The following is a 10,678-nucleotide window of genomic DNA, read 5'->3' as shown; positions in this document are numbered from 1 at the left end:
GCAATTTTCTCAACCAGTTTAACATTCTACTTATAAACACCCTACTAGATTTGACACAAGCTCCTATAAAATTTAGCTTTCCTAACAATGACTGTATTTCTTTTAATGATGCTTTCGATTTGTCTGACCAAGCCGTAACCAACTGCATAATTTCTTGCAGACGTTCTGGGGTTATTTCCATAGTCATCTTCAGTGTATTAAACAAAACACCTAAAAATGACATTACATTTGAAGGAGGGCAACTTTTGTCTAAGGACTCCTCAATACCACACTGTACAAGAACTTTCCCAAGAGTTAAATAAGCTGCTTGAGCCAAGTTTGGTTTCTCTACACCAGCAAAATCGTCTAAATAGTTTAGTACTGCTATTCCTAAGTTAAATAAAATGAAAGATACTGCATTAGTTACTCTCTGACAAATAGCTGCAGCACTCCGTAAACCCATTGAAAGAACTGTATCACAAAATACATGTTTTTTCCATACAAAGGATACTAAATTGTATTGTGACGGACAAATGCTGATTTGTCTGTATGCTCGTTTTAAATCTTTTTTATACATCAATGACCCCTGACCTTTGGCAATAATCATGCTAACAAAATCATCAATTTTTGGATATAATAAGCGAGACGGGTTCACCAAGATACCAGTCTTTGTCAATAAATTCATTCACTGCATTTGATGTACTACTACTCAAATCCAATATAATTCTTCTTTCCATTGATTTTTTTGGTACTGTGTTCAATGGCGAAATAAGCAAATTGTTTGAAAATGGATTATCTTTAAATGGTCCTATTATAGCTGAAGCCTCAGCTTCTTTAACCAAATATTTTTGTATTTCATTTGGAAATTCATTTGCCCCTTTATACTTCTTGTACTTCCAAATATTTTTGGTTGGCGAAAAAGAATTTTCATTCCCTGAGAAGCCTAAAGGAAAACCAAACTCTAGGAAATCACAAACTATCAAATCAGAATAACTGAATAACTTCAACATAGTGCGCATATATTTAGTATTAATACGTTCATTTACCCTGATTCGACATTTTTCGAAATTATATTTTCCAGATTTTTTTTACTGTCTCGTGTAACCTGATTTTTTCCTTTACTTGTGCAAAGGATTTGCAATGTTTTATTTCACTGCAAATTTGACAGGATTGCGCATGATTGCATATATGAGACTCTGTGTTATTTAATACAACTTTCTGTTTTTCTCTTTGTACGCAATATTTTGGTAAGAAAATGTCTACTACACTATCCCCCTTTGTCATTTGTATATCTAATTGACCAAGTCAGGCTAAAGTATGTGGGCAAGATGTGGAGCTTTCAGGATGTTGTAATTTAACCTTGTCCTTTTGCCAGCATGTAGCACAAATATGCTGAGCATACTTAAGTTTACCTTTAACTACTGTAGTATGAGCATTTTTGTGATTACATCTATTTCGCTGATAAAGCGAGCAAAACCAGACTTGAGCCTCTTCGTTTTGTTCGATTGATTGTTTCGGACTTTTGTTTGCGGCTGACATTTGAGTTTTTTGGAGCCTGGCGCTCTGATGTATGAAGCCCTTGTTTGCTGAAGAGCTATTATTTAGTATAACAATCTCTAAATACGTAAAATCATCTGCCCATGACTTACTTCCTAGCTCTATTTCTCTTAATACTGCTGCATAATATGATTTTAACAGCTTAAATTCATGTGTAGCATGTAAATACATCATTCTTTTAAGAAGTGCAAGACGACCAGCTTTCTCTTCAGTCTTTATCTTTTTGTCAGAAATTATTTCAAGTTCCCCTGCTACAAATAAATGTAAATCTAAACTGTGAAAAGACATGTGTTGGTTGACAAACTCATAACGTAACTGCGAATGTGGATATTTTTGCCGATTTTTTACTTTATCTGATGATTTTATTGCAATACCAGATTTTTTTGAGTGTTTTTTATGTTTTTTCTTTTTCTTATTTTTCTTAACATTAACTGTACCCACTTGCATACTTTCTGTTTCTTCTTCACCACTAGATGTTGTACTGTCCGAACTACTTGAACTGTCCGAATCAGTGTCACTCTCACTTGTCTCGTCTAAGCCTAAGGCCTGATTTTCTTTCTTGACTATCTTTTTAAGAGGTTTAGATTGTCTCAAGTCGTTTAAAGTTAATTTACTGGAGCTGACACTGATATCTGGAACGTTAATGTGTTTAGAAATTGACAAACCTTGTAATTTCTTCACTTCCGCTCGTTTCTCCTCCAGTTTCTGGCGTAGCACTGCCTTCTCGTTCAACTTTCGCAGTCTACTCTCTTCTTGCTCTAATAGCGCTAGTTCTTTTTTCATCGTCTCCGCATCGTCAGATTCATATCCTGAAGCGATTTCTGGACCTTCAGGAATTTCTTCTATCAAACCGATTTTTCCTGGTGATGTAAAAGCCGGTAAGGCCCGTCCTTCGTTTTCGCCGGTAGCCATTTGCATACTGCTAGACGACAACTCGTCTTCTGCGGTGCCTTCTTGCATACGTTTATAATCTTTTCTGGTGCCTTTTCTCAACTTATCACTATTCATCGTTGAGTGCTTTTCAACAGATATTGCACAACGTACAAATTTAAAACAAAAGTTCTTACAGTTCTTGGGACATCAATGTTCGTTCCCTAAATAACACTCCACAATTTCCTCCTGTTTTGTACTACATTATCTTCGTTTTATAAATGCAACCAGTTAAAAATCCTTTATAATTTTTTCTTAATTTGATTAACTACTACTATAAAACTTTTCTGCTTGTGACACTTCTGACAAAGAAACTACTAATTGGCGCGAAAACCCCGGCGGGCCTCTTAAATACGTAATGATGACCAATGAAATTGACCGTATTATACATGAAGCTTGACCAATGAACCTCGATGAAAGAAATAAATTAGAAGGTATGGACGAACTAAATACAAGGCGCTGTCGTCATTAATTAAATATTTTAATATACTATTAAAATAGTCCGAATATGATAAGTGTTAACACTTTAAATTGCAATGTAGCGTGAAAATTGCTTTCAACATATATGCACGCGTATTGAAGTGAAAACGAAAATTAAAAAAAAACACACTATTTTTGATTCCAGTAATCAAGAATGAATAATATTCTATATTGTAGACTGAAGATTTGAACAAAGCACAACCCTTTGAACACGTCTATTATTGTGACTGTTAGTTCTACGTAAAACATCGAAAGGTAATGTCTACGTTTTAATACATGTAGTTACATTTTACAAGGGTTGTTCAAAAAGTACTTGGAAAAGTGCTAAAATATCTGTTTCTGATCCATATTTTGCTGAAAATTTAAGTTATGTAGAAAAGACCATACTGAATGTAAATACTTAAATTACAGATATTAGTTCATGCGTTACATCTTTAATTAATTATACAACTGGTGGTTACCGGTGGTTCAATGTTTCTCGCCATTAAATGCATTTTCTGCACCTTCCTACGAATATGTAAAACCTGCTGATATGATACTTCGGTGGTAATGATGAACTGGGACACTGAACTGTGTTGCACAGCCCCTTATCAATAAGTTCTTAAATTTTTAAAACTAGACTTCTGATACTCCTCTGGTCGCATTTTGAACCCCCTATGCCACTGACAAAATGTTTTTCTTCTTCAGGAAATCGTCTCTTAAAACGTATGCACATAACACTTGTTTTTTTCCTTTTTTTTTTTACTCGAGACACAACATTTTGTTCAACACTGATTTTCCGGCGAGGACCAACACAGTATGCCTGCCTTACTTCTTGATGATGTTGTATTTATGTTTTGATGTAATTGCCGTAACACTCACATTTCATAAATATTCTCCCGAATTAAGAAAACGTAGCTTTAAAAATTATCACACAATAAACAATGTTTTCGCGATATGCAAAATAGGAAAAGAAGATAAAAGTGAACCGGATGAGGTCACATGATGTTGCTATAGGGACTAAACTTTACTAAATTTTTGTCAAAGAAAATATGATTTTGACATATCGACTGAAATATCCTTACCTTATATAATAGATTCGACGATTTTTGATGGTATGTAAAAAACATGAGAGCACTTTTATCCGGGTGCCCTAGAATGTATCCAATAACGACTAATAAAACGATGCCAATCGTCTAGCATGTAAGGAATATCCTTCATTTAAAGCGTCCTTGCTATGATATTGTCAGAAATAAAATTTACATTCTTTGTTATATAAGTTTGATACCCTTTCCGGCTTCTCTGGATTTTGTCACGAATGTCATTACTTTCCTTGATTACATTTCTGGAGATATCGTAATGACGTAGAAAACATATTTCTCTAGACACGACCTTGTAATTTACTTAGTGGATATTTTCGTGACTGATTAGGTAAACAATTAAGGTATCATCTCAGACCTAGACCGTATTATAATCATGTTGATTTAGTATGATAAACTTTGATTATGTCTGTAAAGTAACTGCGCGAAGGTGTTTGATATGAAGGGAAGTAGGAAATTTTTAAAGAGTGAAAATGATTCTAGCAAAATTACACCTTAACAAATATTTGGTACTTTTTATTCATATTATTAGTAGCTCAAATTGGAAAGGCCTTGACCTTTTCACTCAGTCCCGAAATAATTGAAAGTACTCACTGATTATAAAAACCAAATCAGTTCTGTGATTCTGAAATATAAATGCACGAACAGCTGTATCCATGCTTATAAACATGTACAACTTAAAATATAGACTGGCATCAGTCGTTTGAGTCATTAGATGTAAAGCACTTGGCCATAAAATCAATCCTTTCCGATACCACTTTCTGAAAAATATTTCAATATCTCTTGCCTCTGACTCTAACGACTGGACAAATGCGATCTGAGCTAGGCAGTTTTCATCCCAGCTTTAATAATCACCAACTCATTAGAGATCATTGAAAATGTGTTCATGATATAACATAACCCTTGATTGACTCCAGTGCCCTTGATCATAGAATCCTTAATGACCTTCACAGTCTGTAAAGAAGTGCTTGCCAATGAGAACCTTTTATTACCAGATGAATTGGAGAGGTGTTAATGCACTTTATACTATAATAAACTTCATAAATGTATCATCTTTAATACGCAAAATCACAAAATTTTAATGATTATACATATATAACTGGTTCTGTAAAAAAATATATTACTAAATACATTTGTATATCTGTATTAATTGACCACAGAAGTCTGTCAAACGATTTAAAAAAAAATCTAATAATATAATGGTATAAACATACACTCCTGTCAACAACAACGAAAGTAATAAAAAAATAAAGGCTGCAAATGTTAAAAAGATTTAACATCAGCTATTTAGCAGATATAAATGTTTAAGCATACTTCCTCAGGAAAATTACAATGTGTTAAAAGCTTTACTTTCTTTCATTTCTAGAGAAAAATCAAACATCTGGTACAGGTGATTTGAAATAGTTCAATCAATCTTGTTGCCGGTCAGTTTAGGGTGGCTATTGACAGGTGGTACTAATCACTCTTCATGACATTATATAACCTCAGAATCGCATTTTATAGGTCTGTTGAGATGAGCCTAGAGAGAAAATGGTTTTCTCAGAAAATATCAATGTCAGTTCGAAGAAAGAGTAACAGATTACTTGATCTCAACAGACTTTGTAAGTCTACTTAAAATACTGAAAAGTCCTCTCTCCTTTAGATGGGGATATATCCAGCATAAATAACAAAAACAACCAGCTGATCATTTTCTACATCAGGTCACTTCTTTTAATTTCAATTTGTTTAGTTCTGCCTATTGTTTTCTCGTTTAGGGCAAACCTGTTTTTTTAAACTGGGGACCATACTCCGCTTATCATGGAATCACAATCTGTGTACTTTGAAAGTTTCTATGTACACCGCCGTATGAATACATCTAGCTTGTGAGAATCGTTGTTTAATTTTTAGCGTTTAAACTAACATTTGAAAAAGAAACGTGACTGTATTCGTAATATAATTCTATAACATTGTATGATGATTAAAAAACAATATGTATTAATCTGTTCAAAGTATTAAAATTCCAGTCACAACTGAAATATCCTAAACCCCGTAATGTATCAAAGGAAGTACTCAGTTCAATTATATTATGCTCCAACTGAGAAAATGTGGAGCTACAGAGTGTAATTGTATTATTATTCTTATTATCATTATTATTATTATACCAGATTTATATAGCGCCCTTTTCATGATAAAAACGTTCCAATGTGCTTTTATATGTAGCAGGGCGCGAAAATCATCCTCTACTAGTACAGAAGGACAGAGTGAGATAAAGCCCCCAAACAGATAAAGAGAACAGATTTAGATACAGGCCTATCCGGCTAACGTTCTTTAACGTGTCCAGGGGTGTAAAATTATTTTTCACACCACTCGCCCTGCAGGACTAGTAGCCAGTAATATCTACTCGCCCTTAGTGAACAGCCACTCGCCCTAATAATTGACACTTTTAATACTGTCACTTTTATGAAAGGAGTATTATGTACAATAGTATTATTTCCCGAAAAATATTTATTTTGAAAAGTGTCTAAAAAATTTGGACACAATAATCATCGTCCATCCACCCGTGTTGAAAGAGAGGAAAAAAAACGTTAAAGATTATCGGTAATTATTCAGACGATAAACTAAGTAATCGACCTTGTTTTCATGATCAATTTACACCCCTCAAAGAGTCAGTATCTTGACATCCGAAGTGGAGATCAAAGCGGTATTTTTGCTCGAGATTGTCATGGCATTACGTCATGTTTTCGCGCCATGTGACACATCACTGTCTGATCGTACCGCATCGGTTCTTAAAATTGCTGAGAAATAGAAATCAATAAAAAGTTTCTTCTTTAATTTGTTATCAAAAGCGAATGTGCTATATCCCGTATAAAAGGTAAATGTCTCAAACGATAGTTACTTTAGTGGATATCCTACCTCTGTGACCTATTTGCCCTCGAGGAATTTACATTATTGTTTTTTAAATTGTTGGTCAAAAAATACATGTATACAGATTCATTTAGAACTTATTAAAAACCGCTTTGACATCACATTGCTTTATTTTAAAATCGCATTTCTATTTACGTTCACGAGGTCACGTAACCTATTCTGCCGCACTAACAGAAATCTGTTTGCCAAAAATCGTTTTACTCCATGTATTGTAATTGCTGCCGCTTTTTCATTATTTAAGATTTTTTTATTCTGTTTTTTGTTCTTTCTGGTCAAAAGTCTGAATTTTATGCCCAGAGTATTCATCATTTATTCACTTTAAGAAAGAAATAAGTAACTAAGATCGCGCTGTTTGAATTTTTACAAAAGTTTATATGAAAATTCGACCGTTTTTATAGAATTTTGCCTACATTTCTGTCGATAGCTTAATAAAATCATTATAGAATTCAAATAGTATTATTTCTCAAGAGATGTTGAAAACTTGAAGCGAAAATGTTAAAAAATGAATGCACTACGCACGGTTTTTGTGTACGTGACGATGTAAATTAGATATTTAATACGATAGGTCGCACGTGCTTGTGGAATGGAAAATTACCGGCATGAATTTTTGATATCTTTACGATTCGTGGGTAAATTCCAGTCAATCCAGGTAGCGACTGAACCATCTCAAAGTTTGTTGACGTTTTGGAGTTGTAATTTCTGAATTTTGGTAAAGTAAGGACGTAAAAAAACCACTCGCCCGATCGGTCGAGTATACAGCGAGGTCCACTCGTCCTACTCAGACTTTAACTCGCCAATGCGAGCGGGCGAGTGGAATTTTACACCCCTGGTGTCTGGTGGAAAGCACCGATACACACAAAGCCGTCTTTTTTTGGGAAGAACCAGTACAGGCCTCTTAGTTAGGTGGGAGACACTCGAGAGCGTCTCAGAAATTTCCAGTGTCTGGACCGGGATTTGAACTCCGGACCACTGGACTGACAGTCAAGCGTGGTACCATTAGACCACCGGCCAAACTATGTGTCATTATATTTTCGGATGAACATTAAATATAACTAGATCCTTGTCATAATTTTATCTGGCTTATTGTGTTGCTGGGTTACAGAAAGATATTACTGTCTGTCTTGTTATATTATATTTGATTCCGCAGATTGATTTCCTCACAATGTGATAAAGATAGATATATTGTAATTAATATTATATAATAGGTAAGAGATGGTCTGATTTGTTTCATACTTAAAGGTCAGCTTCTTACAAATAACGAACTATATGCGTTTACGTGTTGCAGTTTATTCTTCTACAATGACCTTGAACGTGATTGAAAAGAAAAATGTTTATTTGAAAACGTCTTGGTATAAAATATTTGTTCTGTATCAGGCAAAATCTTATTTTCCAGGGGCTAAACATCATAAGTATCCAGTTTTACATTTAGCTATTTTAAAGACTTTTTCTCATTAGACAGAAAGTCGAATATTGTATGGCGAAAGAGAAAACAGTTCAAGCTGAAATTTGAAATTGTTTATTTTAATAACAAGAATTATAAAAGATCGAATTGAAAGCAAAGTCAGTAAAACAAATATTTTGAGGGGTCTGCATTCAGACAAGTTCTTCATGTCCACTATCACTTCAGTTTGGCTGTCAACTTATACAAGAGGCATAACGAAAGATATCTAAAATGTATTCCAGTTGTTACTGATATTCCATGGTTTCCAGTGATTCTTGGCATAGCATAAAAATATAAATGTCAATTTGTATGGATATCAAACGAATACGTAAAATAAGACGCATGTTGAGTTTCATAATTTTCAGGAAAGTTTATCCAAATACTATATACAGCAGACTTATGATCAAACATTCCGCAAACATAAAACTGTTTTATTAATCATAGTAATCTGATCTTTTATTTAGATAAATAGTCAATCAGACAGTCGTATTCCATATTATTTCATTTAGTGGTTGTGTAATATATAATTTTGTATACATGGTGAAACAAAGCTACATATAATTTAAAGTTGTTGTTCTTGAATTTGTTGTTGTTGAATTTTCGTTAAATTATCGCAGTTTTGTGCAAATACAGAATAGAAAAAGACGAAATCTGCAATGTTCCAGCTTTCTCAATGAAGTTGTTTGCAACTGGTGTTAAGGCTAGAAAGTTATAATCAGCATAACCAGGAAGTATTTTTTATGAAAGTATGTTATATTTCACTAATAACTGCGTTTATCGTATAATAAACTTTTTTCTTATTATTCGGTGAAAATAAAAACAATGATCATGAAAGAACTTGAATATCATCTAAACAACTTGTTTAACTTTATTCATGCCATTATTTCAAAATACATTGCACACAATTGTCACTTCCCAAGAAAAGGAACTCAACAACGAAATATAGGTAATATTTAAAATAGCTATATGTATACAAAACTGAAAGATTACAATGTTTGTATGATAAAACTCTGATCAGCAACCTGTTTGAAATGTGTTTACTCTCTTCCTTAGAATAATATTGATGTCTTGGTGGAGTGATGGAAGTGGTACCTAGCTACATTGATATTGTGTTCGCAATTGCGCTCGTGTACGTAACGTTAAAATAAAGTCGTCCTTTAGATGACACGTATTCATAGATGTTATTTTTCAATAGAAGAAGTGGAAACAACAGGTCGCCCAAAAGACATAAATGAAAATGTTTCAGGCTCGGTTTTATTAAGCCTGTTCACGGACGGTAGCCGAAACGAAGCTACCGTCCACGCCCTCTAGCCCCGGGTTTAGCAAAACTCAACAATGTCACAAGTACCAAAACAATCAAATGTAGAGACACCCGCAGGCGCATGTGTCTTCATACGGAAGTGTACATGGAACTTTCAATGAACACACACAAAGGTAAATGTATGTTCATTTTCTTACATGTATTTATCAATTTGTTTATTTATCCCCCTATTTATATATTTACTTAAACTGTTAAGTATATTATTAATAATAATGAATAACCTAAGCTATATGCAGAACATTTGGATTGAAACTTGATTATATTTTCCAGTAGCAATAGCATGCAAAGCAAAAATGACGTACTTCTAAGAAAAAATGAGCGACATAACACAACAAACGCTACCATTTTATGAGAGTCGTAGGAAATGTATTTTCTGTAAGATGTGCTGAACATAATTTCTCTTTAAACTGAGAGAAATACGTCGGTGTTTTATAATAGATTTTACCTAGGCTGAAGCATAATCTTTATTTAGAAATTGGACAACACATAAATGAAGCAAGTCCTGTTACGATATATCCTATTTGCACAAATTTCTCACTTATAACAAGGACGTTAGAGATAAGAAAGGCGTCTTAGAAATAAACATTTCTGTAAGATTACGTTTCTCAACATGACAAACAGTAATTCATCACTAAATAACCAGGGAGCAAATTATATCTACTTAGGTAATATCCTGGCATATTGTTCATCACATAAAGCATTGCAGTAACCATCCATTTGAATAATGACAATATCATACAGTTTGAATAACGGTATCATTCATATATTCTGATTACAAACTTATCTGACTTGTTTTCTGACGGATGCGTTTATTAGCTCACCTGAGCCAAAGGCTGGCCGTCCGTCGTGCGTTTTACACAGGAGTGATCCTTGGGTGGCCATCTTTCAAAATTATTAAAAAAACTGAATTCCACACAGAACTCTGGTTGCCATGACAACCGAAAGGAAAAACTCTAAAAATCTTCTTTCCAAAACCGCAACGCGTAG

Source organism: Mercenaria mercenaria, chromosome 3 (genome assembly GCF_021730395.1).
Source record: "Mercenaria mercenaria strain notata chromosome 3, MADL_Memer_1, whole genome shotgun sequence".
Taxonomy (NCBI): Eukaryota; Metazoa; Mollusca; class Bivalvia; order Venerida; family Veneridae; genus Mercenaria; species Mercenaria mercenaria.
The sequence above is the reverse complement of the archived record's forward strand: the minus strand, read 5'-3'. Positions refer to the sequence as shown.